The sequence below is a fragment of the Varroa destructor genome, unplaced genomic scaffold (genome assembly GCF_002443255.2).
Source record: "Varroa destructor unplaced genomic scaffold, Vdes_3.0 BEIS01000006.1, whole genome shotgun sequence".
NCBI lineage: Eukaryota > Metazoa > Arthropoda > Arachnida > Mesostigmata > Varroidae > Varroa > Varroa destructor.
In genome coordinates, this window is record NW_019211459.1 from 1,935,896 (window position 1) to 1,945,134 (window position 9,239).

The following is a 9,239-nucleotide window of genomic DNA, read 5'->3' on the forward strand; positions in this document are numbered from 1 at the left end:
GAGCGTCATTTCATCCATCGACTCCTTACCGGTCCCCGACCGAACGGCCATATAAAGCAATTCTGTGATTTGGTCTCAAGGGCCTGCCAGTGGGAACAGTCAACCCAGCTATTTAAAAAGAGCTCTTACTATAATATGCCCGTCCGAAGATGAGCTTCTACAATGACTACTGCCCTATGAGTGGCGCTTGTCGCACGCAATGCTTGAAGCGATCCTTCCCCTAAGCACAACAAATTTAGTCCAAGTTACTTGTTTTCTATACATAGTCGAATGCTAACAACAAAAATTGTCCTCTATGTGTTTTTTGCTTATATATAGTTTATTCTCTATAACTTATCGACTAAATTTTCATATAAATAAACTCATATAGATATTTCTTCATTTTCATTACCTAGATAATAATACGTCACTATAAACTGTTGTGTACTAGACTCGGCTTTTTCAACCAGTACATTAACCTGGGTGAGTAGGTAACCATCTTGAATTTATATATGAATGTCAAAGGCATAATTAAGAATTTTGCTCATTTCTGTTATGTTTATTCTTCAAGAAAATATTTGAATTTGGAGTCCTGGTGTACCGTACAGGTTTGCACGTTTTATTGCGTATTTTTCCCGAGTTGAAAATTTCTGAAGCTCTCGTAAAGGCCTACATATAAGAGCGATTTTTAATTAGTTAGAATTGAATACTTAGAATCGTCTGTTGTTCGAGATTATCGCTCCTATCTACATTCAAATGAGCAGACTTTACCAACATATATAACAAGTACCTCTAAAAAAGCCAATAAGCAGAACCCAAGTCTCAATTTTTACATCAACTTCAGCCAATATTACTACAACTGAGGAGCAAATTTTACTTTTTACCATTTTCATTTTTCATTACATTTTTACGTCGGCTACACCACGGCGGGGCTGCGCTTCAGCCTTATGGCAGCCATGTATAATAGCCGGCGGGAAATACCGCGCAAAATTGCCGGGCGTAGCTTCATAGAAACGCTCTTCCCTTGATGTCGACGTTACGCGTATGATTATATTCTGCATACTCTCGAAAAACTTATAAACACGGGACATAATATAGCATGGCATGTATTTCGTTGACGTCCGTTGTTGTTACAGATTGCTCGGCCATAAATTATATTTCAGAATTTATTCGTATAGATAGCCAAGTCGTCCTAAAATGGCGTAGTGAAATCTATTAGGTGTTATCTGCCAGCCAAAGGCGATATCATCAGATAACAAACAAGGGATCCATTTTTCAGCTTGAACAAAGCTAGCGAATGTTCGCAGCAGTGTATACTCGTTCGGATCAATTTCCATACCGGCTGAATAAGATGTATCTTATATAGGCGTTTCAGATCAAACTAACACTGGCAAAGGGCTTGTCGCCGTTACGGTTGTTTGAGCTAGCCTCACACGAAAAAAGAAACCGATTCAAGCGTATGAAGATATAATTTAATTTGAAGCCTAGATTCATCGTACATAGCGTCTAGCACTTTTTAGTAGTATCATCCTAACACCATTCCGTAAAGGGATCCACAGGTTCCATGCCACAGCAAGAATTCATCACTGGTTTTTTTTACTCAAATCAGTACTCGAGGCGAGTGGGGACACCGAAGGTCCATAATTTGGTAACCTTTTGTTCGCTCTAAAATATCGATTAGGTTAATGATGGCTTTGATGGAAAAGCTCAACGAGGAAAGAGGGGCTTGTCTAATCGAAATCACACGAAAGGCTGTTATTGTTCTAAACACTTCCTTTATGCTTTAAATGATTATAAGGCGAACGCTTTTTGCATCAACTAGTCTAGCCTGATTTTTTTACTTGAGCCCATGCTATTCTATAACATAGTCAGCTATATATTATTGTTTCGGATACATTTGAAATTTTTCAACTAACGATCAGAAGCTGATCATGCTATCTTGTGAAACTCTCACTGTGGAAAGGGTCGATAAGCACCTTTACCATGCTGCCATTCTAACTGAAATATTACTTTCCTCTTTTAAGAATATTAAATATTTTTGAATTTCGCGCCAATATTTTATGTTACGCCATTGTTTATCGATCAATTGAATATATAGCCGGTGGCATAAGACAACAAACTTTTATTTAGCGAAAAATTGTCCATGCACGCACATTTTTAGTGCTAGAGTACTACGATGAGCCAGGCGGCCCGCGTGAAGCAATCTAATGGTCATCAAATTTACTCTCGCATCTGGTATGATCGTACATGGAAATATCAATCAACCAAATCTTATACATACTTGTTTGAAGTAAGTATATTAGTATGAAATGCTAAATAAATATTAACGTGCAGTTTTTATATGCTAGCGTGTCAATCAGCTGCTGAGTGTGGATGTTAGATAGCGTAAAATTTCTAACGGTCCTAAAGGTAAAGATGATCTGGATGAAGTAGTTGCAACTGATAGCTTTTATTTTTTTGTTCGGGATCAAGAGGGCCATCTTCGTAGCCGCATATATAGGCTCGAAGCTGCAAAACTGAATGCATTTGAGAATTAAAAACAGAGTATGACACACATTCTAACGGTTTCAGCTTATTTTTGGCGACATCTAAACCAGAGTCGCTTAGCGAGCCCTTAGTACAAAATGGCAGTTAGTGATTTATTATTACTGATCGCTCATTTATGTCAGCACATTGCATCTTCTCTACTGTTATGGGTATAGAATGCTGAGATTTCGCCAGATCTTTTTGACAATTCCATTCAAGCTTCTCGCAATATGTCACATTTTGACAAAAACTATGTATATGACAAAACATTGGATACTAGAAAGCGATAAAAGCGGATATTTTCTGAGAAAGCAATTGGATTCCGTCGTGTTGTTGATCGACTGTGCTTAGGTTCAAGTTCCGATGCGCTTGATCATCGATGTTGGCTTTCGCCCAGGTTTCCAATAGGCGACACAACAATTCATTCATTCATTCATATATATATATGGATAGCCCTCGTTTAAAGATTGATGTTCATTTTGTAGGATCGTCGTGTCATTAAGCGAATAATGAACGCATTGTAGACAGTTTAGTCGATAAACAAGCATTCTTTGTATCGGTGCGGGATGATTGTCTTAATGTAGTTATTTAGCATGCAGCCTTGTTCCTAGCGCCTAACTTTAAAGCGCCTAGCTTAAAATGCTATACAAGAAAAAACTTTCTGCATCAGCTTGTGTCTATGCCGTTAAGCGTATCGCCAAATTAACCCAGCTCATGACATCGTATATAACAACTTGCACTTCAATACAGCTCTCTAAATGTCTTCCCTACTTTCAGATTAAATCTTAGAGCTTTTAAAAATCTCTAGAACAGTACTTGCTCGTATGGGGTCTTATACCTTGAATTGCCATAAGTGATATCGTAACTTGTATGGCAAGTGTAGGCTTAAATCGTTAACGAGTCTATCATACGTCTGTTTTGCAATAATTTTAGCTTTGTAGAGTCACCTCAGTGGGCTCAAATAGCTCGATATTACTTCGAAATAATAAATATGATTGATTGATTTTTACGCATAAGGTCGCTAAGCTCGCTAGACTTTTTGTCGAAATTTGGTTTGTATCTTATGATATGTCCATTTTCTACTGCAGCTTATCCTCGATCAAGTAATTCGAAGATGTGACAACTTTAGGCCGTGCTCTAGCCGCAGGTGGTGCGGCATGAAGATGGATGTTGCAGTAAACGATATACAGTGGTCTTCTCGGAAATAGCCAGCAAGCAATTAGGGCCATACGGAAAAAATAGCACGTCAGGCAAATCAAAAATTGCCGACGTTTGCGAAGGTGATACTTCAGTCAGAGCTTGCTTCTTTTGAATACAGCAGAGTCTAAATCAATGTTGACTCATGAAAAGTCCTACCATCGAATTTTCGTAGAAGACAGATATCACAGTACAAATCATCTAAGAATTAACGATTTCTTTGGTGGAACTGGAAGAACTGTAACAATTTATTATTCACGATACGTAAACATTTAATTGTGCAGAGCATTTTCGATAGAAGTACGGCCAGTTGGATGTATTACATTATGCGAGTAGTTTCTAAGCTAGGTTTTTTTAATTTGACCTTGTAAACTACAAGCGACAAGCTTCAACTGTGACAGAGTAAACGTATGTTGTTCTCTGTTGATGATACAAGATTAACCAAACATTGTTTATTTCTATAGTTTTATCTGCTTGCTTGCTTGCTTGCTTGTTTGTTTGTATCGTAAGCTCTTGTTAGACGGCGGTCAGCCGGTACATAACTGAGCCTTTTACCGGCAACAACGCAAAGTACTTCGAGGAAACGTACTGTTTATTTGGATACGGGGCACCTGTGATTAATATACGACGGACTATTATATTACTTTACGTATTTTATATCTACATATGAGTAGCCGTACGTTTTTAGGCACAAAATTTGTCCTACTAGTGATAATCTACTAATTTATATTAGCCTAGTAATGTTAACGTAGGCTTTTAGATCATTAAAACCGCCTTCGATATAATGAACTACTTTAAAATAGCCAATTTCGGTATCAGGCGGTCTCATAACTTCTTACTTACTATAATTGTTATTTCTTAGAAGTACGGCAATAAATATATTGATAATGCGCTCGCAAAAGTAACGGTTGAAAACAGCTTGTTCACACAATGCTAAACTATTACTGACTGTTCACTAAGTTCAGCGATCGTTGCTAGCCATCCTATGAAGGTCGTTGTTGGGACAATGGTCGTATTGGATCGTTAAGCACTATAGAAATGTCCAACGCGTAAGTAAAGTCTGGGGAGCAGATATATGTAATATAGCAGATATCCGCGTTCCATCGGTTAAGAATCAGCGTTCTTTTTAAAGTGCTTCTTAAAAAATTACCAATTCTAGAAATTGATCGGTAGTAAATGGTACGTGACTGGTCTACTGGAGGTGTAAGTATCTCGACAAGTTTTGTAGAAGCTTAACAAGGCCATCGTAACAGGTAACGGTAGCAAAGTTAACCCTACCAAAAAAAAAGGCTAACATGCAAGGGTCCATTAGAGTAGATTCAAAATCATCGCTTGAAACATGTACCTTTACATTACTTTACTTTAGGTACGGAAACTGGAAGCATTTATATCTTATTGGTGGACTCAATTTATAAGCAGCCTCATAATTGTTACAACAGCTACCATAAAATACATAGAACGTGACAGATATTGTTCTCCGCGCACCACCCCACTCTAAATGGATCTTCGCTCAAGATGAATTTATCGTCAGCGTATCACAATGCTTCATTGAAGTATCTATGATGATGAGTTTTTTTTTCATTCGCAAGACGGAAGTTGTCCACGAATTTTAGTCAATTACTAAAGGATGCTTCTAGATTGCTTTGAAAATACGTAGTGCTTCATGTATGCGTTCACACGTTTAGTGCCTTCTCAGAGAGCATCTGTCGGCCACTTGTCTCAAGCACTGAAAGCTGATTTGAAACACCGGTCTATGTTAATGATTGCGCTGCTGGAAAATCTTATCAATGGAAGAACCATAGTACAGAGTCTAGAAGGATGTTCATAAAGTAATTTCTAAATTAATAGTATAGTACATACAAATGGACGATACTTGTATAACACTGTGCAGACAAAATTCTATCAGGTATCTAAATTCGACAGATATAGATGCTTGTGATACGATTTCGTTTTCTCTGTTAGTAGTATTTATTTAACCCCATAAGACCTCATCGAGAGACCATATCGACACTCGATTTTGATTGTCGTGTTGACTCCACAAAAAGATTCGAGTTCTAAAAGTCCGAAAAAGAAGAAATAAAATGATTCGCCCGTTTGATCAATCGTCTGTCTCGAACAACGGAAGCTTTCTGGCTTGGAACGGCAAAGACAAATAGTTTTTCATTGTGTTCTACCCAAATTTGTGTAACTTTGTTTAAAATGTATTGCCATACGTTTTCTCTATTGTGGTTTTGCAGTCAGAACAAGCTTGTTCCCTTTAGACAGAGGTCTTAGCTCGCATAATTTGCAACGGGTTGAGGACCGAGTATTTCTGCGATGACAGATGACTTCATTTTAATAACACGATAAAACATTAACTGCGCCTTTCGCATCTGAGACACAGAGATGGAAGTAGCTTGCTAATGGAAACTAAAAAGAGTAGGGCTTCTAATTCATTTCACATGCAGGCTCCAAGCAACGTGCTTTTCCATATACTACGTCCTAGATACTATTTTTTTATACTTGATTCGCATGATAATATTGATTAATTTTAGGCTCAGGACTAAGACCTGCGTTCAGAAGCTTCATTTCTGAAAAACTATTTTTTCCTATGTATACTTTTTTTTGCGAGACTACTAGCGAATTTTAATAAGAGTCTACTGTAACGGCTGTTAAGCCAGAGGCTATCGAAGAGGGAGAAACCAACGAAGATCAAATTGTTTATGGAAACATTTAAGCATTCATTAGTTGAAGTGGGTATCTTGGCGAAATAAAGCGTTAACATAATTCATCTTTTTTTTTTCGTCGATTCTTACATCATTATTTGCAGTGTGATCACGAAATAGTAATGGGGGTCTAGTTGGGTCGGGCTGACTGTGGGTTCCGCCGGCTGTCGATCGTTGAAATAACAACTGCTCGTAGGGGCCTTCGGCATTCGCTTCGACCGTCCCTTTTTGGCAGACTGCATTGTACTGTTACTACAACAGCAGTTTACTGTGGCAAGACAAAGAAAACACTAAAATACGAAAAATGATACATACAGAAAGTAGTACATTCAAACGACACCCACGTTTCTCTTTGCCTGTCGAGCAATTTTTCATACGTACATGTATTGCTGCGTACCTGTCAAGTGCGCACAGAATGATTCCCGCATGTAAAAGGAAATCAATGACATTACACGATTTTTATATTGTGATACATGTGCTTAGTTGCAGCATATAGTTAGACAGAGGCGTGCGATCAAATCGTTGGATAGTGACGGCCGTCTTTCGGGCACGAATACTCGTATGCGTAGTAACAAGTGCTCGCTTACGCACTAGCGAACACCTAGGTAGATATCTTCACATACTAAATCCTGGTTTAATATGTGTGATTCTCTTTTGGAACATATACAAGTAAAGGTTAGTTCGGCTGCAAGCACATTGGTGCTTCTTTTCTTCGCTACCGGGGTCTTACACTGGTAAAAGCTGTTGTACGGATTTACCGATCATCCCAAGCTTCCTTATTCATACTGCACAAACATATCTTTGACGCAAACGAAAACCGTTCTAGTCGATCATAGAAAGATTGATGTCATCCTTTGGGCTAGATACATATAATAGACTCCTTTTTTTTTGCTAGCCGCACAGAACTCGGTCAAAACGATTCTTAAGCATTAATCATATCACAAGCAAGTCAGTAAGACTCGAATGATCGAGTCGACTCTAATTGGGTTAACAACAACAATACATATATATATTCGTTTTTATCGTTCTTGTGTATCAACGGCCTGCTCATCTGTGAGATTTTCCTCTGATAGAATCCGCTTGACGCGGTACGGCAGACATAATCAAGACAGAGCAAAGTAAGTGCATGGCTATACTTTAGGCGTAAATGATGAGTGGCCTTATAACTACTATGGTTAGATAATGATAGTGATGGTGTTAATAATTTATCGTCTAACCTAATGGTTGCATGAGTTTCTCGAATCAGCCGCCCGCAAGAGCAATTGATTGGTAACAGCAAATCTCGATTTCCACGACCTGTATCTATTTAATTAAGCTTCGGGAAACCAGTTGAACGATCCTCAACTAACAACAATGACACGATATCGATTCCAATGGATATCGGTTCGTCGAATCATCGTTTTTTCATTGGCTATAGCCCCGTTTTAATGAAACGATGTGCATGAATTTATTACATCATTTCAGTTTGCCCAGCTTTATGTTTCTAAACGCGTGTCATTGTTGACTTAGCACCGTAGGGCAAAGATAGACGTAACATACATCGTCCAGCTCCTTGTGGGATTCGGCTGTAATGCGTGTCGCAGTGGCGTTGTTGTCGGCGTCCAGCAGACGATTTCTAGGACGCGCTATATTGTGCGAAACTAATAGCTGACTGTTTCGCGCTCAGTTAAATCAGTAGAAGTTGAATCACTAAATATTCTAAATTGTACCTAGTCTAGTAATAAGAATTATAGTGATCTACTCTTACATAAACTGTTTATATTTATATAGACGATCGCCATCTTTGTTGACCTTCACAATGTGCTTCAAGCAGCTAACATAATACTCTTGTTCTTTGTAGTTTGCCATGAGTTCAAAAATGCTTCCGGCAAAATACTAAGAGATTTTGCCGAACTTTGAATAAATATAAATACGTCGTATGATTCCAATAAGAGTGATGCGTAATATTGAATAGTAGTATGTTTTGAAAACTAAAATTGAAAGCTCATGCTAGCTTTTTTTAGCCTTTATTGACCGCTTTGTTTCATTACCTATTTAAGTTAAGCCTATCTATTTCCGAGAATTCTACACGTGTGTACAACGTGGACTCCTCGTGTATGTCATACTAGCACAAAGGGATACTCTATAGTAAATTCACACTTGAAATATAATTGATGTTACTCAGTTCTCGTTGCGTTTTGACACAGGTCCTATTAACTACGGTGTAATTCAGACGTGGTCCTTTAATCGGACTATATTGCTCCATACTCACGTAATCGGCTTCACTTTTTTGCTGCTTCACTGGAGTGGTCAATCGGCATTGTTATGCGTTTGAAAATATTTCTTGTATACATACTTGTCAAGAGGAAACCAGCACAAAAATGTGATACCCATAACTCCTCTATTAATCAATCAGTATATAGACAATGTCATGTTAGACTGAGCTCCTGTTGGTTTTTTGGCCGGATCTAAAAGGAAAACAGACTACATCTACAACTGTTGTAATAGGGTTCTTGAAACGCAACAATCGAACTACTTTTGATTCTCTATTAGATTGTTAATACTAATAGCCGAATTTATTCAAGATTTTTCTAGCTAAATATTTCTGTTAAATATTAACAAACCGTATGTTTGCTGAAATGTTATTGTACTATTAGTCAATGTTGAAGTCCTGTCGCATGCGTCAATTTACAGTCATCTGTAACCCCATCATAACGGGGCAATCTGTCAGAAAAACAATTGCAGGAATCAATACAAAAATGATGGTTAGATATACATTAAGCTAGGTGTAAAGAGGAACAAGACAGAATATTTTGAGTACCAGAATGTTTTTCGACTTGAGTTGGGTATGCT